General features: G+C 46.4%; 1 protein-coding gene across 1 annotated transcript in view; it reads right to left on the reverse strand.

Annotated features, from left to right (window-relative positions):
• Nucleotides 1-24,210, reverse strand: part of TOX2 (TOX high mobility group box family member 2) — a 153,808-nt gene that overhangs the window by 92,425 nt on the left and 37,173 nt on the right. The gene's annotated exons all lie outside the window — the stretch shown is intronic.

Consider the following 24,210-nt stretch of genomic DNA (forward strand, 5'->3'; position numbering starts at 1 on the left):
AGCCAATTTCCATCGATAGAAATTTCCAAGACAGGCAGGTCCCATTCAGTCATCTTCCAGACACCTACGTACTCCTTAACTGCCAAAGGAAACCTACAGCAGCAATGCAGAAAGCCACCCTGGGCCATACACGAGGAGGTCTCTATGCAAAGCCTGACTCCCCATGCTCACAGTTTGCTGCTGTTTGCAAACTCTGGCTGCAAGAAGACACATTTCTCCTCCATCTCCTCATCCCCTGCCTGCTGTGCCAGGACTTTGCCTCCATGGCTGGGTGAGAGGCAGAGCAGCCTGAGCACAGGGCGTTTTGCCTGTGCACCCACAGCTCCTGCAACACGCCTGCCCCCTTCACCCTGTTCTGAGCTGCTAATCCACTTATTAGGCTACAAAACCCCCATGGAGAACTGCAAAACTCTTCTCATTAATTAGCTACAACGGGAGCTTTTCACTTGCTCCAATTCCAAATGAAGGGAAAAAGCCCTCCAGGATTGTCTCCGGCTCGAAGTATGGCTGGGGCAGTTCTCAAGGCTAAGTTCACAAATTAATTATGGCAATAAAATGGGCTATGCCATAAAACACTCCCGAGACAAGGATGAAGGTACCAGCTGTGAATGACATCATATACTTAACTAGGGGAAGCGCCAACCCTCTTGCCCTTACAAGCTGGATGATGAATTGAAGATTGCTCACCCCTTTCATGTCCTCTTGCTCTCTGATACAAAGCCGATACTGGTTATGCCTTAACAGAAATGGGCCGTATTAAGAACAATAAAAGATAAATCTAAATGAAACCAGGTGAATGTAGACTATTAATTACACTTCCATTTCTCAGAGTGCTACAGGATTAGCTATTAAAGTCAGCAGAGTTAGTAAAGCCACGTGCGGGTAACAGCTCCGCTCAGCATCAGACACCCTCTAATTGCCAGACTATCCTCTGGGATAGCACCACAAACCAATTAAAAACAGCAAAATTCGAGTGGGTATTGTATCGCTCATTAACTAATACCGCTAGCAGCCGCAGTAGGGTGGAAAGGGATCCCTGTGCATATGCAGGATGTCGTAAACCCGTCAGCAAGGCAGGAGCCATGGGATGCAGTGATCACTGGCAGCCCCGTGGGCTGGCTGGGACAAGCAGCTCACCCAGAGGTCAGCTGGGTGCTATCCACTTTAAACTGAGTTTCCCTCCACCTGTAAAACAATTGCTGGCGTAGCCAGATCCTGCTAACACAGTTCCTGCCGGAGCTGCCGCGCTTCCAGGCACGGAGACTCAATCAGCTCTATGGCCTAAATACCCTCTGCCAAGCCGCCCAGCCCCAGCAGAGAAAGCTGAATTTGCCGAAGAGGTGGCACAGTTTGGTGGAGATGCTCAGCCCTGCGGCAGCAGGACCAGGCTCTGTGGGAGGAGCCAGCCTCTGACTTGGCACAGGCAGCAGCATGGGTTTGGGCAGTCAATCTTTTTGGAACGGGCAAAATTATAGTCCTCAGGTCCCACTCCCAAGCTCTTTCCACTTTCCAGTGGAAATCCTTTCCAGTGGCCCGATCTGCAATGCCAGAGCTTCACGTCAGCTCAGCTGCAGGGACCTGCCGCGTGGCACAACAGGATGCTTAAAAGCTATTGCATCCTGAGACAGCACACTGAGATGCTTCAGGTGAGCTGCACGAGAGCTTTCCAGCAAGCAGTCCTGAAGAAAGATAAAATATTCTGGTGGGAAGATAATAGTTCCATAATCTTCCCTGGAACCAGTCAAGAATTTGAACTGCAGAAATATTTACTTCCACAACAGGAAAAGAAGAGCTCTTTTCTAAGTAAAAACTTTGTCCCTCCGATGGACTTAAATACACAGATGATGCACATCCATCCATCCATCCATCCATCCATCCATCCATCCCCTTCCTTGCAAACGAACACCTCACTTTTGTCCTCCTCCAGAACACTATTTTGTAGATCTAGACTAAGACCTATTGGAAACAGCTCTTCTCCAGAAAACAAGTCACCTGGAAATCTACATTGAGAAAACAAAAAGTATCTTTTACTGTGGAGGACCAGGGCAGGACAAGCACTCTGCTTTCTCTATCATTATCTCTATCATCTGCTCATCAGAATGTATTTTTTTATGGCTTTCTACTATTCCCCTACCTCCATTCCACACTTCCTTCTGCCCTTGATGCCTTCATAATAACTGTAATGAATCCTGCCTTCAAAATTACTGTGCCTCTGATTGCCAGTCTGAGCAGCGAGCCTGAAAATCAAGACTCAAAATGCAATGGAAACTTTGGAACTTCCCCACTGCTGATTGGATTTTTTTCCCTCTCCTCCAGGCTATGAGGGTGCAAACAAATTTATTAGAAATTCTCCCATCAGGATATTTTTTCAATTAGACGTTTGCCACTTATACACCAGCCAAGTAGAGCAGATAAGTAATGTGCTCTCCCTCTTCTCATTATTGTTTCGCTACAGAACGCACTTCAAAACAATCAGCCTCATCGTTCCAGGTAGATTTACGGCAGAAACAGACATTTTAATATTTCCTTTTTGTTACAAACGCTTCCTCCCTTTTTGCTTTGGTCTAACTCCCAGTGCGTGTCAAGCCTCCCAGGCAGTTCCAGACCTGGGTGCACCCATTCATCACCCTCTGCACCACCCCACAAATTTATCATACCTATATTGAATGATGTGCACATGTGGAATGGTGGGTATAATTTTCAAGTCCAAATCTGAAAGGAACATACTCTCGTGCAGTCGTCTTAATCATCCTTTTGCTCTTTTGTAATTATTTAATTTTTGTTATTCTTTGGCTAATAGAAGCAGCCTATTAAACAAATCAGTGGCTGTGTCTAATTCTCTGTATGAAATGATACAGAGAAATAATTCTCCTGTATGAAATGAGTACGAAGCCAAGGTGAGCTAAGCTCACGCTCAGATTGTAGCGCTCTGCATCTACAACTTGGTGTTCCCTTGAAAACCCGGGCAATGCAAACCCTGAATAACCAAGTTGTGAAACTGGGAGAGGCAGGAAGACGCGATTATTTGCTTTTCCTTCATCTGAGACTCAGACGCGTTTCTGTCTAACCTGCGCTGACTTACACAGTGATGGTTGCCTACAAGCACAGCTAGAACCAAGAACTTCTACTTCAGAAAGAACCCAAAAAGCCCCACTTTGCCAAATTCCAACTCAAACTTGTCTCATGTAACATGCTCAGGACAGAAACAACTCTACTCACCAGACTAAAAATAAAAAAAGAAAAAACCCTTAGAGGAAACTGCCCAAATTCCTGCCAACTCTGCCAACAAAGGCATGCTGCCAAATGAACACCAGCAAGCTGACTTCATCTGCAGGTGACATGAGCTCCAACCCAAAGGAAGGGGAGTACAGGCGTGACCCAATCTTGTGCCATAGGAGGTGGCTTTGCCGGGCACCGATGGGTGAGCACACGGCTGCTGTCAACCCCATTCAGCCAGGGAGTCCCAAGGAAATCCAGGTGATGGACACAGACTGTGACTCCACGGCAGCTCCTCTCCACGGGACACGCTACCGTGTATTTTGGGTCCAAGCAAGAAATACAAGGAAAGTTTTATTCTGTGAGAAAACACCCCCCAAAATTTAGTTTTTCATGGAGAATTTATTTTAAAAATACAATTCTTTTAGTACAGCTCTTCCAGGGGAGCTGTAGCTGGCACCACAGCTCCAGAGGCAGAGCGCTGCTGTGCATCCACCAGCCTGTACAGGGAGCTGAGCACAGGCTTGATTCAGATGACGTCCTATGAAGCACTTCTTTTTAATTTTTATTGCTTTACTAGACTCACTTTGGTTTGTTATTCTTGCAGTACAATGTTATTTTCAAGCCTGTAAATGTGCCCAGAGGTCACACAGGTCCCATGTTAGTAAGATGAAAATGAATAAGAAAAATAACTGCATGCTGCAAGCTGAGACAGACCCCAAAGCAAAGTAGCTGTGTGATCTCTGGCTCTGTGCAAACATGGAGAATAAATGTTTGTCAACTGGGAAGGACCCAGTGGAAAGAAACACAACCTCCTGCCAAGATTCAGAGAAGGTGTTACTTTCTCATGGATGGCATTGCCAGCTACTACAATTTTATTATGAAACTCATCACATCCTTTTACTTCCTGAGAGTCATGAGCTGAGATGAAAACCTCCACTCTGTAAGAAATATGATGGCAGCGCTCATACCAGGAACGGCCTCAATGATACCTGCAAGATTTCAAAAATCTTCTAAACTTCTTATTTCATTTTATTTTATTCTTAGTGGGTTTTGGGTTTGGTTTGGTTTTGGGTTTGGGGGTTTTTTTTGTTGGTTTGGGTTTTCTTTGAGGGGTCTTACCTGGATTGTAACACTCATTGTTGGCAATATTAGACCAGAGCATCTTCAAGTCCACTGAGGATCTGGAGCTTTTAAAAAGTAACCTGTTAATGTAAATCCAGTGGCAACTAAAAGCCATCATCATCAAGGAGCTATTAAATGCCCAGTGAAGAACAAACTGGATGCTTCCAGTGATTTCACTGCTCAGAGCTGTAAGCACTTGCCTCTCAGTTTTGCCTCCTTTTGCCAGGACACAGGAGATGGGCAGCAGGTCTCATGACAACCTCATTTCCAAACTGGGTGCACTGGGGATATCCCCTTTCACTGGAGATGCTTGGGATGTAGCTGGTTTCAGTGTCCAGCAAGCTACACCTCAGCCACCACTAGCATCAAGACCCACAATAATGCCATGCAACAAATGCCTTGAAGTTTTTAGTGAATAAGTTAGGATACAAGAAAACTTGCATAACACAGTCAATGCTGTATTTAATACTCCCCATTAAGAAAAAAAAAAAAAAAAAAAAAAATTATTGCAGCCCATGTGTTGCTGGGGTTTAATTAGCTGCCTCTGATGGCACCTGACCCACCATGCGGAAATAAACTCTTCTTTAGAAAATTTTGCAGAAGTATCTTTTTCCACAATTAATTTTTATCAGGCAAGCATTATTTGAGCGGCATAACCACATTCTGCTGTAACTGCATTTTGGCCATGGTACTTCCACATCTCCACGTTGCTGCTCCTGCACAGCGTGAGGCACTCCTGCACACCAGGCTCAGCCCTATGGGTGCGCTGGGCACCAACACTCAACCACCCCGACGCTGGCACGGATCATCTTTGCCAGCACACAACTCTACCCCGTCCATGGGATGTGAAATATTCGCTTCAGGCTGGCCCTTGTCAGCGCTGCTGCCTGCGGAGCTGCCGCTGTGATTTCCTATAGGAGTAATTTAGCATCACACTTCTTCAGGGAATACATCGCTGAGGTTAGCTTAATCTCTTTAACTGCAGTTTCCCCATTAAGGTCTTTACACAACCTCTGGCCCAAAGTGATCTACTTAGCATTATTTATTTGTCTGCTGAAATGCTTGGATAGCCCCTCAGTTGATCCTGTCAAAGAGGGTCAGAAGTTCAGCAATAGATTTACAACCCCCCCAGGACCCTCCTGGGAGGGAAGCTCTGCATCTCCATCCTGGCCACCACGCGGCCGCCCGGGCTGGCCACGCTCTGCAATTTGCTTCAGGACAAACGTCATTAAAAGAGAGCAGAGCACCGCAGCAGGTGTCAGTGGCAGAACATCCTGTAACGGGCTGCACAGCTGAGCATCTGCAAGTCACCTGGGCTTTACAGGGGCTGGGTTTTCTGCATCTATTATCCTAGGGTAAAATCAGATCGATACAGATGAAGTCTTAAGGCTTAAAACCATATAGTAAAAAGTGGTTTGGTTGGTTGGTTTGTTTCAAGAACAATTTACAAATAGGATAAAGGCTAATAACAGTTATTTCTCAAACATACCAGAAGCAGGAAACCTACTGCAGAGCTGGTGGTGCCAAGGACTACCCAAGGTACCATAGAGACTCTCCAGAAACTAAAACCAGGTGGAAAAGTCAGAAATTATCTGCACTGGCTTGGACACTGATGGAGTTCCCAAACTGGAGCATCTTCTGGGGCAAGACCCATCTGAGTAGCTTTCACACTGGGATGGCCAGTAGGAAAAAATATAAAACAAACCAACAAAATCCTAAGGAAGCCCCATGGCCAAGTGGCATTCACCCACCTGCTCTGAAGCGATGCAAGGTAACAAAAGTGGTGCACAGACCACCTCTCTGCTCCGAAACAGATGGGAGTGGCAAGGGGAAGGTGCCAGACCAGCAGCTCTGACCCCCTCAGTGTGGAGCCATCTGGAGCTGAACACCCCACCAAGGCAGCAGAGAGAGACCTGAGGCGAGGGACAGCGTGCCTTGCAGCCTGCTTTAGTGTTTGCTGAAGGGTCAACAAGCACCTAGAGAAGGTGAAATGATGTCTCTGGACATCTCACAAGGTTCCTCAAAAAAAAGCTCTAAAAACCAACCCCAGCTTGCCGTGGGACAAAAGGGAAGGTCCTGTTGCTCACAGCCAGTGAAAAGATACTCACCAGGTTTTAGCAAGAGGACGATCACGGTCCGTGATCCATCTGCATTAAAATCTATCCAGTTCATAAGTAATCTAGAAGGATTCAAGTTTATTAATGAGACAAAAATTATTCAGCCTAGCCAAAACTAAAAGTGACTTTGAATGGCTTTGCATTAAGACTCTCTCAATACTAAGTGGCAGTCAGGAAATGGAAGATTAAATTTAATGTCAATAAATGCAAAGTAATGCACTGGAGAAAAGCAATCCTAACAATACAGACATGACAATGAGCCCTAAAATAGCTGTTACTGTCCAGAAGAGAAACTGTGCATTCATTCTGGAGAGTTTAATTCCAACTTTTGCTCAGTCCTCAGCAGCTGCCAAAACTGCCATTCAAGTTTTAGAAGCAATTAGAAAAAGAACAAAGTATAAAAGATCAAACATTATTTTAGCATCTGTACAGCTAGGAGAAGGAGAGAGAGTAATTGCAGCGAGGAACCAAGTTGTGGAATGGTGTACATGGATGAGGAAAAGAAGTGATAGATACAGAGGGACTCAACAGAGGTGTACATGAAGTCATGAAGCGAGAACAGGGAATGGCTCTTCACTGGTTCTCATAACCTAAAATCAAGGAGGCGGTCACCAAAATCATTAGCTGTTCATATAGGGCCCAACAGCAAAACCTGTTGCTGCAGGATGCTGTGGCCAAGAAGGATCCAGAATAGCAAGTGGGACTAATTAGAGGGGAATAGCAAATCCAAACCACTGAGCTCAAGATAAGCTCAGACCTGTGGGCTGCTGGAAGCTCTGTGGGTAAATGTAATCTCATTAGATAATAGGAAATACATTTTCCAGCGTGTGGGTGGTCAAATATGAGACCATGAGGTTATGGGATCTCCATCCCTGGAGACACTCAGAGCTCAGCTGGACCAGGTGCTGTGCAACACCATCTGGTTGGCTCAGCCTTCTCGGGGGCTTGGGACACGCAGACATCCCTCCCAGGCATCAGTATTTGGTGTACTTCTGTGATAGTTGATCATGTGATGCCTACCCAGGCTCCACCCCAAGAGCATCTCCAAATTCCCCTTTTATTCTCCTGTACTTGAGGCTGGAGAGGTCCTGAATGCCACCACCACTATTCAAGCAACAGCATTTATCTGAGCCTGGCTGGTTTTCTGTGAACACTGCACACAAAATTATTGTTACTACATTATTGGGGGGGAATGAGGACTTAAACTCATTTATCTGGACCTTTCAGAGCCTGCAAAGGAGTTCAAGCTCTTCACATACACACACAAAAAAATCTGTCCACTGAAAGCTACAGGGAGCAGCAGAATTTAGTCTTAAGACTGACATGGAAATAGATTAATTTTTTTTCCCATTTCATATTCTAATTACAATTCTTCTCCCCCTACTATTTTCTGTTCTCATTACAGTCTTAAAATTGCTCTGCAAATTCTGTACCTTATTCTGCTCTTCCTACCATCTTTGTCATGGAAATGAGAAACAGAATGTATAAGCATGAAAATATTGCCGAGATCAAAATTCTGCTTAACCCTTTCGTGTGCAACTCCGAAAAGAAGCGAAAGCAGCACAGACCAGCTAATCCTCCATGCAGCCTCCTCTCCTCCTCCCAGCTACAGCAAGGGAGAAGAACGATGCTCAGAAAAACGCACTATTAATTTAAAGGCCAAAGTTGCTCATGCTTACATCTTAGCTGTGCGTGGAGGTGGGGTTGGATTTTTGCAGGTTTTGTCCCTGAGGGCAGATCTTGATCTAATACACTTTGATCATATTCAGATGACTAGGACTGGTTTTTAGCTTTCAGTCTGCCAAGCACCCTGATGTAACGCTGGCTGGAAGAGGTGCTGTATGATGCTTCCCACAGCCCTGGGACATCTCCATCCTCCTCCTCTCCGGTGGTGCAGACAGCTCACCAGAACCGCAGCTTTGGCGAGACCAAATCCTTCCTGATTCTCCTCAAAGTTTGGGCAGCACACCCCTGCTTTCACCCATGACCTCTCCAGCCCATCGCTGACCATGCTCAAACATTTTGCAAGATACAATCACGCTGATGTAGCTGCAAGACTTGCGCACGTACATCACTTCCTTTTCGAAAACAAACAAGCAGCACATCCTGCGTTGTTTACCACACTTACGCAGGTGCTTGAGGAGTTTATCTAAAAACAACAAAAAAAAAAAATCAGGCCCTGGCTAAGCTGGTCCTTCTCCCGTTAGCAGCTGAATAACCAAGAGAGCCAAAGGCACCAGCTCGCCCTGTAAATGCCTGGTGCCCCGTGAGCTGCGGGGAGGGAGGAAGGTAAATGAATGCAGCACGTTTCCTGGCACCGGGCTGGTGTGTAGACAGTCTGAAACAAATACAGTAAGTGATAATGAGACTTAACTGCGCTGCCTGCTTCACGAGTAACACTTTTAATTCACAGGAAACTGAGAGAGGCAGAAAACATACAAAGATCTAAAAGAAGCTGCGGAGGCTCCATGCAAGAACTGTGCCAGTGTCAAAGGCACCTAGAAACATTGTTTTTTGCAAGATAAAACTTCATGGTTGAGATAAAAATACAGCTTATACCTTGGAAGCAGCTACCAGCATGGCTCTGCTCTGAAAGTCTTTTATGGAGATGTTGATTTTGACACCAGAACAACAGCCCTCACTGCAACCAGAGGTACCACTGCAGAGGGGCTACATGTGGCCATGAGCACCAACAGCTGAGAAAGCACGGGAGCAGTTGGGAAGTTGGCCTTAAACCAGAAAGTTTTCCCATCCTATAATTTTGTCTCCCTGGCCCGGGGAGCGAGCAGGGACCCTGCCTGGGCAGCAATGCTTGGACACGTACCCAAGCCCGGAGCTGAAAGCGAATGCCCGGGCTGAATAAAAGCAATTCCCCGGCAAGGAGAGGGCAGCGGGAGCAAGCAGAGGGAGCAGCTGCTGCCACAGCAGCCCCGCGCGAGCAGTCACTGTGATTACGCCGGGTCTGATCTACACACACAGCGCGGGAATAATTTTGGAAATCTCCATTTATCTTTTCTCAACTGCAGAGTAAATAAATAAATAAGTACCCGAGTACATGTCGCAGAGAGGAAGAGAGCTGTCAGAGGAGTAATACAAAGATTGCTTAAAGCTATTAACTTTTTAAGCTCATGTATTATGCTTCTGATCCTGACGCCTTGTTGACAGCTGTCAGATTAACAACCTGACTCCCAAATATCTCCTAACTCACTCCCAAAATCTCCAAAAATCACGGGTGCTACTCAATGGCCATTCAAGAAGAAAAACAGTAACTTTAATTCTCTCTACAGCCGCTGTTCCTTCAGGAAAGGCAGTCTGAAGCACAGCCCAGAGCACACACTATTTACTTGCAAGCGCAGCCAGGTACTTCACTAAACACTTCCATCATTTCAAGATTTGCCCCACTAGTGGAAAAAAAAGCACATCTCTGCCCTGAAGAATTCAAGATGATTGTTGTTTTTTTTTCTTCTGCTGCAAAGTCAAGGGAGAAGAATAATTGATTTTGAGGCAACTTTAGTGAGAATGGGGAGTGTTATGCAAAAACAGCTAGTCGGGAGGAAAAAAAAAATCAGAGAGCTTCCATAGTCATTTAGAGAGTAGTTTCTAACACACAAATATTTGGCACTAGTGAAAACCTGCCTTCCGTGGTTCTGCACTCAACTGTGTATGCAAATAACTCTTGCAGCGGTGTGTAGTATGACTTGCAAAAAAAAATGGGCTGACAAAGTACAATCCATTTCACAATTTTACCTCAGATGTTTGGACATGTTCATGATTAGAAAAAACCCCCAAGCCTAATGAAAAGCGAGATCTCCTTTAAAGACAAAAAAAACCCCCAACAAAACAAAGGATAGGAAGGTAATTTCTGAAATTACATCCTGGAAGTCTGGGAGCGTCTTCACTGCCCACTTTTCATACATCACTATAGCTCTCTGCGTTTTTCCCTCTCTTACTTGGTCCTGTCTCTGTTAAATTTTAGACTCCACGCGCATCTTCTGTAAGTGTTTTTACATCACCTAACTAGATCCACATCCTAGCTAGAGCCAGGAAGGTCCAATGCAAACAAATAATGAGGAATAACACAGCACACAGTTTCCCATTTCAGAGAACTGGCTTATCCCACCAGCATCACAACCCTGTCACTCTAAACCCGCACAATCAAATCGACGGGACTGCTTACACCTCAGTGTGTATTTTGACGTACAGAGGACAATGGTGAGCTTGTCCCAGCACACCTGGTCACTGTGCCGCAGGAAGGATGTGCCAGGGGCACCCAGAGTCCCATGCTGAGACATCAGGGAGCAGAGCGAGTTTGTGCAAACCTCCTCACTCTTCAGATGAAAGTCTCTCGTAGGCCTGAAGGTGGCCAGATTTCAGACCCCTACTCTGACAGAAAGAGTACTGTCTCCAGCACCTGGCTCTTCTCTTAACTATGACGCTGATGATGCTGCCTTTTAACAAAAATTGCAATTATCCTCTTAAATAAAGTGCAGTGAACACCCTGAGCCATTCCAGTAGCTTGCACTGCACTCAGGGGACCCCACTGCCATCCACAACCTCAACCTATCACCCCATCTCGTCCTGGTGGAAAGCAAAGGAGCAACACCGGATTCTCATCATCAAAAGATATGTCATTGAGGCATCATTGTGGGGACAAGCAGATAGGGAGAACACCCAGGCACTGCCTCAGAGGCTGCGAGCTGAGCAAGCCACTTGGGGAAAATACCAAAAAAGCCTCAAAATCCTGATCACTGGAATTAAAAAAAAGCAATTTTATTGCAAGCTTGGTGTAAGGAGCAGTTGAAACACACTCCCAAGCAGTGATGGGCAGATGCAGGGCTGGGAGGGGGAGCTCTGCCCTTGGTGGCGACCCCGGCAGTGTGCTGAGTGGTTGGGTTAAATAACCCAAGGCTGCGCCTGCTCCAACCGCACAGTCCCACGGCTGTGAGAACAACAAAACCCCACGGGGCGGCAGGTGCAGCAGGTCAGGAGCAGGGTCGTGAATGCACAGCCGTGCTCAGGCCACAGGCGCTCATCGCCGCTGCGAAGTCAGAGGCTGGAGCCAAAATCCGTTGGCTGAAAGTTCGCAGGGAGACGGCTCAGGGCTTTGCAGATGCTCCATGCATGAAGTTGCCAACACAGCACCAGTGCTGCGACTTCACACCACGCAGACTCAAGACATGCAAAACCCATGGTTTTAGAGAATCTGAAGCTCAGCAACATTTCCCACAGGCAATAAAATCACATCAGAAAGGTACCTCCACAGGCAGCATTACCACATCCTTGTACGTCCTCTTTCATGAAGTGCTGAGTTAGGTTTGTCAGAACTATTGGGCTGCATTTCCAGGGGTTGTGCACCCAATGCCCTGGCCTCGATTCCTCACCAGGTTCACTCGTCACATCCAAAGCTGGTATCGCTTCATTCACAACCTCAGCTTCTGTTTATTAAAAAACCCAACAAACCATCCCTCCCAAGCCCTTCTACTTTCAGCCCATTTCTTTTTTTTTTTTTTTTTTTTAGATCTCTCTCTGTTCATCTTATTAATCTTCCCAGCAAACTTTACTGCTGCATACCTTTTTTTTCATTAGTGCAAGAAGGTAGTTCATGCTTACTGCAGCCATGATGGCCTCAAGTTTACTTATTAAATTATTAAATTATTAAATTATACACCTTAGCATTGAAAATTCTCAACATCTTAAAAAGACAGTTGAAAACTCATTAAAATTAATGAAACTAATCAGAGGCACCTGATTATTATGCCCCTGCTTCACTGTAAATAATTGAATAAAGACATTATAACTACTATTATTATTACTATTATAAACCCTAACAAGAAGTTTAAAGCATGTTGATGAGAAAGAGAAAAAGCAGTTTTGCCCGACTAATTAATGACTTAAATAAAAATAAACAAAGGGAGTCTTCCTGATTTTAGCAAAGTCCTGCCTTTTTCCAAGCAGTTAAAAGCAAGACTGACAGCTTTATAGATAGGGAAATGGGCAGATAAGATAAACACACACAATGCAAACTTGTCCAAAGCTTTTACAGTCTTTCTCTGCACCACTTCCAGCTCATTAAATTACAGTATTACTATAGATTTGCCACAAAATTATCTTTTATCTCTGCTTCTTTTAAAGCTATTTGGCATTTGCTAGTATTTTCTATTATAAATCTAATTGCAGATTCCAAACAGACAAGGGCTCATTAAGCCTTAATTATGCACATGTTGTTTTCAACAAACATTTTCATTTGGACTGCTGTGAGCTGTAATTGTTCAGAAGGCACCGCAGCCTCCGATTACCCATTTTCCTGGGATGGCAAAAGCTACTTTCAAGTAGGTCACGGCTTGGCTGAACAAACCATTTGCAACCTGTGGAGCGTGGGCTGTGCTGCTCCAGCGGGAATGGCGGCAGGGCCGCACTGCCTGGCACCGGGGAGCCGGCAGAACCACCGGGACTCCCCCTGTGCTGGTACCTGCCCCCGCCTGTGGGGTTAACCACGCCTGGCTTGGGCAGGTGGGGGAGCAGGGGGGAGCCCTGGGCACAGGGTGGGAAACGGGGCATGGCCACCCCTCCCGGGGAGCAAAGCCAGCAGGGACGATGTGCACACAGCACGGGGAGGTGCCGCTGCCTTCGGCTCCGGTCGGGAAGCAGGACTCCTGCCCAGGTACTCTGAGGGTGCTGCCGTCTCAGCCCAGCATCTGCACGTGTTCTGCTCAACAGCCCAACACCATCCCCAGCCCCTCGCCCAGCCACACTGCGCAGCATCGCCACAAGCACCACAGGACACAAACGTTTCAGTCCATCCAAAACGATATAAGGGTGGACGGGAGCCCTTTTCACTTCATGGAGCCACGGTTATGTTTGCACTCTGAGATAAGAAATGACCCACACGAACAGTTGTGTTTTTATTAGAAGTTCAGGCTTCCTTCTAACATCACAAAAACTGCATCTGCTCAGACCACAGCAGTGTTACCAGAGCACAGGATGACATCAAGGTCCTGGGTCCTTCCAATTTCACCCACCCCCATGACCCCCAGGCCCCGGTTAGCAGAGTAGAGCTCTGCCCCATCCCATCTCTCTGGTGAAGAGAGTCATTGCATGCAAACCTCACCAGTCTCCCATGAGCCTCTTTAGGGGAGAAAAAGCTCCTTCTAATAAATAATTTCCCATTCAATTAAGGTTTAGGGCTCCAAAGGTAGGCTGGAGGTGCTGGTTGCAGCTGGACTCAGGAGCTTGGCAAGTTTTAGCACTGCTGAAAACAGCAAGGTCATAATACAATCTAGCCTAAAATCCCTCTGGACAGGCATCTAATATACTATCTTGGGACAAGAGAGGTGGCCAGAACAGGCTTCCTTACGTTAAGAAATTAGTATCCCTCCTCTTCATGTTTCCTTCTCTTTTCCCAGTGTAGGAGATGACAAATTCTCTGCCATGTCCCAAAGACTGATGTTGCACTGTTAGAAGGAAAATGTGTCAGAGTAAGCACGAAATCTTTTGGCCTTGCCTTTGAAGAAGACAACTTTTCAAGCAGTAGTTTGACCTAGAAAGGTTTTCTAGGTCATTTTGACTTGGCATGTATATGTCTGACCTACCGAATGTAACACAATAAAACTACAGAGTTCATTTCAACCTGTCGGTGTCAGATCATTCATAAATTCAGATGCACTATTTACAAAACTGCTATTCATATATTCACAAATAAGGTCTCGCTAGGCTCCTTCTGGCATGGAAGTATTTGCCCCGTTCAACATTAACTCATGCTGACAAAGGGAAAATGTAAAAACTCCCTTGACAAGCTGAGTTCCCGCCTCTCTCACACAGGTCTTACCCTCAAATCACGCAGGATTTATGGCTACACTATCACTTCCACTGCTGTTGAAATTCTCCAAACTGGCCTGCTGCCAGCTTTGCCATGGGGTGGGAACCCCAAAGGCCTGGCCATTCTCATTTGTATGTGTGCAGGTCACTAATCAGCACAGCCGCACTAACAAAGCAAAGGGAAATGTTAGCCACTATCAAGATTCTCATGATCCAGCACGCTACATGCCTCCTGCAAAGCCAAAGGCACAGTGGTGACCAAAATGGCTCTGAAAGGTTCAACACGGACTTTGCAAGAGGAAGAAAAGCTTGTGCTTAGTCTGGTGGGACACACAGAGATGAACCTCGGTGGTGGTAGCTGCAGTCACCTGCCTGCTCTGGCTGGCAGTCACAATTCCTGACACCAAAGGGTTTTCTTAAAACCACTTTAATATTTATTGATTCTCGTACATAATCCAAGCAATGCCTGTTAAAGGAATAACTGTGAGAGGTATTACGGAGTACTGCTCTCCATGTTCACAATGGTTTGGTTGTCAGAGCAGCTGCCTGCATGGGCTTTATCCTCAGCCTCCCACAGAGGAGCAAACATCATCTGAAGAACCAAAGGGACTTGAGGGCCCGGTCCTTACCTGCAGCCCCCCTTGCCATGATGCGCTTCCAGCTGGCATGCTTGAGGGGTGCTGTGCACTAATCCACAGGTGTCTTCCCCCCAGATAAGCATACTGTCAGCCCTGGAATGGGTCCTGGCCCTGAGCATGCTTGGAGCCAACACCTTCAAAGAGCAGCTATAAGGCCAGGTACCATGAAGAACCTGTTGAGCCGGGTACAGCACATCCCACGGCACATTCCCCTGGCTGTCCACCCCATTTGCACCAGCTGGGTTGAGCAGCTGTCACTGTCCCATAACTGGTGTATTCATGGCACTGCCCACTCCAGTCAGGTACCAGAAAGACTTCACCAAGCACTGCTCAAAGGGACAAATCCCTCTGCAAAGAGCTCATGCTCTCAGTTTTGAGACTCATTCTTAACTGCAGATCAAAACCAGGACAGCCAAGGTGACCATGTGTGCTAGCAGAGGGCACAAACAGAAGCATTTCCCTCTTCCTTGGTTCCAATTTCCTGCTGAACCACAGGATCAGAACTGTATCTCCACAGGCACATCTGGCTCAGGAAGGCTGGACCCAACAAACGGCTCACAAAGCAGCAGTTGCCTGCACAGTGCTGCCATGAGCCATGGTCTTGGGCAAGAAGTTGCCCACAAGGTCAAGGCATGGGCAGGAGAAGCCATTTTTCCTTCCTCGCCATTGCAGAGTGGGAGGAGAGGGACCTCCTTATGCCTGGCACTCTGCAAGTCTGTGAACGCGACGATGGGGATAACCAGCAGAGCTGTACCTAGTCCTGCTGCTTCCCGAACTGTTGCGATGCCCATCAAGGGCACATGAGGGATGGGTTTCACCTCATGGGCTTCTCCAGCCCGGTCGGGCTGCTCAAAGCCTTGCGAAGGGTTTCACGGTCCTTCTGCAGGAGGGAAGGATGTGTTAAAACAGATCAAGACATTACACCTCCAGACCCAGAGTTTTAATGAGATAATACTTGAGTTCTGCTTTAATGACTTGTGAGATCTTTTTGAGCCATGTTTCCAGAGACTGGGACCCTTTGCTTGTGTTCTCATGGTGCCCAAGTCAGACATCTAAAAAAACTGCACTTACTGGTTGACAAGATTATTCTCTCATGCTTTCTCCAAAATCATTTGGTGGGGGAGAGTGACTTCCATCAAACAGTCTGCATCCCAATTCTGGTAGTCACGCCAAGATTTCAGGCCCTCCACTGGACATGTTTCATTTATATTTCAGCCACACCTCTGTAAAAAATACTATTTTTTTTTTCCACTTTCAAATTTTTTTATAACTATTAAGAGAAAAAAATCCTCCTTGTTCTGAACCCACAGGGAGCAGCAAGAATTATATCAGTGCCACGTGGTACAAAAGCCACAGACTCTGCTTCAGCTAAACTCCATCACATCGATGAAGGTTTTCTTTATTTCAGTTTGTATTATAAAGATATAAGCATCCTGGAGAGATTAAAACATTTAATTTTTTACTGCCTGGCCATAATCTCTCATTCCCTCTGTTGCCCTGCAACCTGTCCTTCTGCAATCCTCTAATGCTACACGTGAAGCATCTTCTCCACCTGCTAATTATAGGCTTCATTGTGCCAGATAATTCAGCCCCAGTGAGGCTGCAGGGTGGATATGTATCGCCAGACTGTGTTCTGATGTTGACTATACAAAAACAGAAGAATTAGTCACCTTCTCTAGTTGGTAACTGGGATCGGACACTCGTGTGCTCATTGGAAAGAAAAACAAGTTTGGTTCCTCTAAACAAAACATAATGAATCTCCTGAAGAGCAGGAAGCTCATAGTTTGTATTTCTTGAAAACCAGTGTATTAACATATAAAGTATAAAAATATGTATATAAAACTTTGCAAATCATAGCAGAATCAACATGCAGCATGGTCAGATCTGAAGGATGCTGCAAGTGCTGATGCAGCACATGAGCACATGCAACCCTCAGACAAACACTTTATATGCAAATTGCCTTTTCCTTTTCTGCCTGCCAGGACTGTAGTTTCAGTTTGCATGGAAATATTTACTGCCAGCAGCACAGAAGCCATCATTTCACTACATCCTTTCATCCATCCACCCATCTCTTGGGTCTCAAAAGCAGCCTGGAACATGCTGCCCACCAACCCCTGCCTGTATCCGACAGCCCCCCAGCCCAGCACAACACCTGAGTGTATTTAATTATTTTCCTCTTATCCTGGTTTCTGCTGGTATAGAGTTAATTTTCTTTTAGTAGCTGGTACAGTGTGTTTTGGATTTAGTGTAAGAATAATGTTGATAACACTGATGTTTTAGTTGTTGCTAAGTAGCACTTAAGGATTTTTCAGTTTCCCGTGCTCTGCCAGCGAGGAGGTGCACAAGAAGCTGAAAGGGAACATGGCCAGAAGAGCTGATCCCAACTAGCCAAAGGGATATTCCATACCACAGAACATAATGCTCAGTATATAAACTGGGGGAGTTAGCCAGGAGGGGTGGACTGCTGCTTGGGGACCCTCTGGGTATCAGCCAGCAGATGGTGAGCAATTGTGTCATGCATCACTTGTTTTCTTCCTTTTTCCTTCCGTGTTTGATTTTTTTTTTTAATATCCCTTTTCATTATTATTAATTTATTGTTATTATATTTTGTTTTAGTTATTAAACTGTTCTTATGTCAATCCACAGGTTTTACTTTTTTTTTGGTTTCAATTCTCCTCCCTGTCCCACTGCAGAGGGTGAGTGGGAGGACTGAGCAAGCGGCTGCATAGTTGCCATCTAGGCCTAAACCACACCACCTCTGAATTCAGAAGTTAGGCTCACCGCCTCCCTCCTAGGGAGTTTCTGCTCTCCCACCACCGCTAAGGACAGCAGTCGTGCCACCCTGCCCTTCTCTGAGGCTTCCCAGCCAGGGTCTCCAGTGATGTTGGTGGAGAGGGACAGGGACAGCCCCTGCACAGCACCGGGGCACACGATCTCTGAATTCAGACCACCCACCCCAAACATCCCATCAAGACAAGATGTACAGAAGCATTTTATCAACAGTTTAAACTCCAGTTTATGCCACAGCAAGATCATTTTTAGCTTTTCCTCTCCGAGACAGCCTTTGAGCTAATGGGTTCAAGGAACAGGGAAACACCAGTGGCAGCATCTCCAGTTCAAGGCATATACCAGAGCCAAGCCCTGCTGTGAAATACTGGAAACTTCAGCCTGGGGAAAAGAGCATGCGCTGTAACACATCCATTGTAAGCAGGGAAGAGGGAGGACTGAGAGTGACATGGTGCAGAAGCACAACTCCATGCCAGGAGTAGGAAGCTTTCACAGAAGACCCCGATGGGACTGCTGGAGACACGGGAAAAGCAAAAAGGCTGAATGAGTTTGTTTGCAGCAGCCTGCTTCCCCCCTGCCTCCCAAAGCACAGAGGAGTTACCTACATTAACTTCTTTTTAAGTACTGAAGAGACGGTCAGGGACGAGATAGCAGGAGAGGGGATGGAATGGGTCATTCCCAAGGATATGTGTCCCCAGTCACTGCTGGGGCCACGGCAGCTGATTTATTCTTCACATGTTTGTCTCCAATGTCCAGGAGGTCTTGAGACAGTGAGAAAGAAAAAATTTCTAGTGGGTGTTATCTCTGTATCAGGCCCAGCAACAAGCACTGAGCGAGGCTGCTGTATGCACAACTCATGGATGATCTCAATCAACAACTAAAGAATAGGGTGAAGCACAGCAGGCAGCAGAGCTGTTGAGGAGGTCAGTCTGTCTTCCCCCAGGGACCGTGAGCACAGATTTGTTCAGTCTGCAGATACATGAGGGTTAAGACATTGGCTCCTTCACCTGCCAGACAAAGGTAAAATACTGTCTGGTTGCTGGAAGTTGAAACCATGAATGTTATTGCCCAAAAGTCCCAAAGGAACCTATAAAATGACACAGGCATGAAATCACCAGCAAAATCAGCTGCTCTGAAGAAGAGCTCTGGGTTGGCAAACACTACACATGTTCCTAAAAGAGGTTTGGAAAGTAAACTTGCAAATTGGGACAACTTAAGCCTTATTGTAGGGTGAGGAAGACTGGTGACAACGAAAAAGTCTCAGATCTCTTACATGTGCAAGAGATCTTGATGGTCCCATACTGCAGCACAAGAGCACACCGCATCCGAGAGGGGAAAGAGCACTTCTGCAACTCGCCCTCAGCGACTGAGGGTTACTGGAGAACTGGCTGCTCAGGCTCTCCAAGGTTTCTTCTCAGAGCTCTCTACAAAGAAAGATGCAAAGTTTTGAGCCTGCCTTGATTTGAGGTTCAACCCATTTCGATAAAGGTGCATTTTCTTTGCACCAATATCCACTGGCATGGATGCTCTCAACTAAAATTTCATTTAAATGTAGTTGTTCTGTGAGGAACTGAGTTAAGCTTAAATTAATACAAGACTGATCTCAACTGTGTGAATATTTCCCATACTAAGCTGTGCTTTGGTTTAACCAAACTGGAGTTTAGATGTGGGTAATGCTGTACACAGACCTGATGCTGCTGAGGGCCATGCCAAGACTAAGCACGCAACTAATTTTTCAAGACGGAAATAATTAACAATATACCAACGGAAGTATTTAACCAGGTCTCCTGTTGCTTAATATCTTTATTAATGACCTGGAAACTAGGCTGCACAGTGAAACAAAGTTTGCAGATGAAAAGAACATTATTTAGGTTAATTACAAACGAGAAAGCCTTGGGAATTTCAAAGCCACCTAACCAAGCAGAAGGCAACATCAGAGCAGGAGAAACCCTATGCTGACAAATACAGAACAGTCCATGCAGGAAGGAGCAGCTTGAAATCCTTTTAGACTTTAGCAGGGTTTAAATTAACTGAACGTTAAGCAATAAGACCAACTATCACATCAACCGCCCCATGCAAACCTCTACTGAAAGCACAGCAATATCAAAATGATAGAGTGCAAAAATAACAGGTCAGAAAATAATAGAGAAAATACTGTAATGTTATCCAAACTGCCAGCACACACTTGCTTCAGGTGCTGAATTCAGCTCCACTCACTCCCTTCTCAGAGGAGAGAGATGGGAAAACAAGGGTAGAAAGATGGGAAAACAAGGGTAGAAAGATGGGAAAACAAGGCCCTGGGGCAAGAGAGGGTATTTGAAACGTGGAGATACTTCACGGAGGAAAAATGGAAAAGACCCTGTTTTGCCAAAAAAGGTGGTGGAAGAGACCTAATGGCAACATATAAAATCACGAATTTTGGCAAATCGCCCGATGCAGGGGTGTGAGTCCCCAGCACAGCGGCTGTTCCTCTGCTCCCCTGGGAAAGTGCAGCAGCGGGTGCTGACCCAGACCCCAGCATGCAGGGAAAAAATGCTCTAATCTTGCCCCAAAAGGGCTCATTTAGAAACTATCGGGTTCCCCATGTATAAAATAATCACACGTATCTCCAGCACAGCAATGAGACGTTTTGTGATGCTCCTGTGAGGAGCAAAGCACGCGTCCCCCCTGGAAGGAGAAACGCTCTGCAAACAAAACTGTGTCCTGACATTTCAGTTTCGTATCTCCAAATAAGAAGTTTCATAATGCAGATGCAGCTCCCACTTGGGGCTAGGTCAGAGGCACAATTCATAGTGAAACAAATCAAGGCTTTGATCATTGAAAGCAGAATTTCACAGAATGCCCAGCTAAAAAAAAAATAAAAATAAAAATCTCAAAACAGAAGATAATACTTACAGGAAAACAAAAGGGGACAAATTCACCTCTGGCTTTAGATTTGTACTTATGAGAAGTTTCCCTCCCCCACCTAAACAACCAAAAAAAAAACCCCACAATCTTTTCAAGCTGGTTCATTTCAGGGCACTAAAATCCCATTCTGAGCAAAGAAACATGAAAAAAACTCATAAGCACTAGAAACTCATCCCTGCTTTGGGTTGTTTTGGGGGCTTTGTTTCTACAGCTGTTTCCTGAGCTTCAAGAAGACAAAGCTCTTCCTTTCCACCAAGCCATGGTGTATCTCAACTGCCTCAAACAGAGGGGCAAAACCTGGCTAGGAGGGAGGGGAAGAAATCCAGGTGCCCAGCAAGGAGAGTGAAATCCCACCGCAAGGTCCAGCCTCCTGGAGCTCCACACTGGCTGCTCCCCCCCTCCCAGGTGCACTGACAGGAATGGAGCCACACACTGTCCTCGGGGACCAGGGAGCTGCTCTGCATCGATACAGTTTTTGTAGTCAGGACAAGGCAATTGTGGTTTCACCACCAACACACAAAAGCTGGGTGTATTGCCTCATTCTTCTGTCTTAGCATCATCTACCACCAATGAAGTAACTAGCAGCAGAAACATTTTCCTTCAAAAGGGATGGCACAGGTCACAACACCACCAAAGCTGTTTGCCAAAACACCAGTTCCACTGCTGCCCCAGCCTGTGGGACAGGCCAGACCCTCCCCACGCCACTAACACCAAGGTCAAGGGACCCAGGGAGAGGGTCGTAAACTGCTGCTCCCTCCCTAGACACATCCAGCACCGGCGCCGATGGCCACAGGACTGGGCAATGCTTGGCCAGGCTCATGCAGCCTGCCAGGGTGAGGAGCAAGGCCTGAGCCATAGCAAAGAAATTCAGCGAATGAAAGGCAAAAAACCCAGATTTTGGCCAGGTTTCTCTCCCCTCTTCCCCATTTCCCCAAATGGGACAGCTCTTTCAGCATCACCCCAAAGCCTTGCGCCAAACTGAGCCAACACAGCAGGGCTTCAGGCACATGAGAACAGCAAAAACAAGGGGCAGGAGGAAATGAGCTGAACAACTCAGCTCCACAGAGCCGAGGCTGCTCGCTGGCTGCTGGTTATTAGTGGCTGCATACGCTGCTGCAGTCATAGCAGGCTCCTACCAACTCCGGGTCCAACTTTCCGTTCAGCAGTGTCTTGACTATTTTTAACAGACTTCTGTCTTAAGATTAAATTTGCAAAAAACCAACAAAAACAAAGGCAACCAGAAAAAAACAACAAAGCACCAACATCTCAACGAAGCAGCCCCAAGCTCAGAGACTGTTCAGCTCCACAGCAGGTGAAAGCAAAGCCCATGTTTCCAAAAAAAAACCAAACCAAAACCAACCTCCTGTCATTCAAATGGTATTTGAAAGTGAATGAGAATGCCAACCAATCAACTCCACAGCAGGATTCAAAGAACAATATATCCAAACCTCAGTGCTGCGGCCAAGAATATATTTGCAATGCAGGAACACTACAGCAGCAGCAACAGAAGCCGTTTGCAAGAGTAAATGAGGTTATTTTGGCAGCAAGGCGGATGTAGCAAACAAGCCACTTTAACTGAATATGGTAAACAGAGATGGAGTGATTATAGCAAGAATGAAGGTAATAGGGTTCCGAGTTGCTTTGAATTGCCTTGACTGACCACAATATCTGATAAAATGAATGGAAAAAGTTATGGTTTCCTCTTGCATATAATTGATTATCTTACTGAGATCTACTGTTTTATATACACATACACACACACTCACAGCCCTCTGAAATTCAGTTACTTGGCGATGCTGTCAGAAATAACTCAGAGCAGGAACAGTTAGATGGTATTTATTTTTGTCTGGGGTCACAGACTCCAGAAGTGAGAAAGGATGCAAAGCCCTCTCCCAAAATAAGCATCTTGGAGGTTTGCTTTGAGTAGCTGAGATGTAACTGCTCTGATCATTGTACAACCAACACAGCTCCTTACTTGCTTTTAAAACAGGGAGGGAGTAATCCTGGGGCACGGGGTAGAGGAGAGGGGGGAGCATGCTGTGTGCCATTAACCAGATCTACCACAGGGCTCTGAGAATCAGTCCCACCTCAGGGCTCAAAGAAATACTGGCTTTGATTTATGAAAAAATCCATGTCATTGGAACTTCTCCAGTGCCAGGAGCTGGCAAAGGAAGATGACAGTGCACAGAAGGAAATGGCCCCGGTGCAGCCCTCTGCCTGGGGAGGGCTGTGGGATACAGCTGGCTGACTGGAGAGGAGTGATTTGGGATTGAGAGGACGGAGAGAGGGGATAGGAGCAATGGGTCCATGCTCTTTCCTGCCTGCTGTTAGGTTCCTCTCACAGCCATGGCATGGGCCAGGAAAGTTTTGCACAGGCCGGTTTGGATCTTTGCAGCATCCCAGGGCTGCTACCACCTCCACTGCCTCCTGCCCCAGCCACAAAAGGCATCACTCTGCCTTGGCTCTTGCCAGAAGTTATTAAAGAACACAAAGAAAACAAAAACGAGCAAAAGAAAACCTAGTGGGACCTGCACGCTCTGTTCATTGCGGTGAAGGCAAATGTTGCAACCAAAATGTGCCCCAAAGCCCGGCGGGCGGGGGATGGCCCAGGGCTCAGTGGGGTGCTGGGAAGCATGGTGGGCTCGCCTGCTGACAGCGGGAAGGAGCCATATATCCACACAAACAAGTTTCCCGTCTGAAATTAATTTACTTACTGAAACAGCACTCAGCAAAACCTATGATTAATATTTTCCTCCCCAGGCTCCTAACATGACAAAACAATAATTAATGAAATATGAAACTGAATCTGAGTTACAGTAAGTGTAAAAATATTATTGTTTCTTTCACCTTCCATTCTCTTTATCCCTCCCAGCAGTGGGAGACACCAAGCCCCATGCCCGCAGCGTGGGGTGCCCGCAGCGTGGGGTGCCCGCAGCGTGGCTGTGCTTGCTGCTGGCCCTGCTCCCCAGGGCAATGCTCTGCACTGGGAGGAGCACAGGGCTGATTTTTTGGCACCTGCCCCTGGCTGCTTGGCACCCTCCTCGACAGAGGAAAAACCATCTGGGATTTCAGGAGGAGGGTGGTGGTGTAGGGGAGACAGTGCTGCAGGCATGGCAGGGAGCAAGACCATGCTTTTTGGTACTGGGTCTATCCACGCAGCACAGCAATTGAATGCAATAAAACAACTGAAAGGATGCTGAAAGATTCAATCCTAAATACCATGTGCTATTTCGCCCAATGTTTTCAATACCCACCTTCCTTTTATCCGTTCCCCTCTATGGCGCATCACTCCCTGGTCATGCTTAGGTCTCACGCTGCCTTCATCCCAAAAGCACTCACGAGCAAATAACACAACAGGGGTTTTTAAGGGACCACTCGCTGTGGAAGAGAGTTTTAAATAACAGCTTTAGCAGCAGAAAAGCTCCTCTGTGGAAAGCTGAGAGCGGACACACTGGGAGAGGGCGCCAGCCCCGGGAGAGGGTGGTGGCATGGCACCCACGGCCACTCCTGCCACACTGGACAGCAAGGCTGAGATGCTTTGTCTGAAATCACGTCCTTCTCAACTGGTATAATCCAGCATTACATCTCACTTTTCTACAGCTCAT

This window comes from Athene noctua, chromosome 16 (genome assembly GCF_965140245.1).
Source record: "Athene noctua chromosome 16, bAthNoc1.hap1.1, whole genome shotgun sequence".
Classification (NCBI taxonomy): Eukaryota; Metazoa; Chordata; class Aves; order Strigiformes; family Strigidae; genus Athene; species Athene noctua.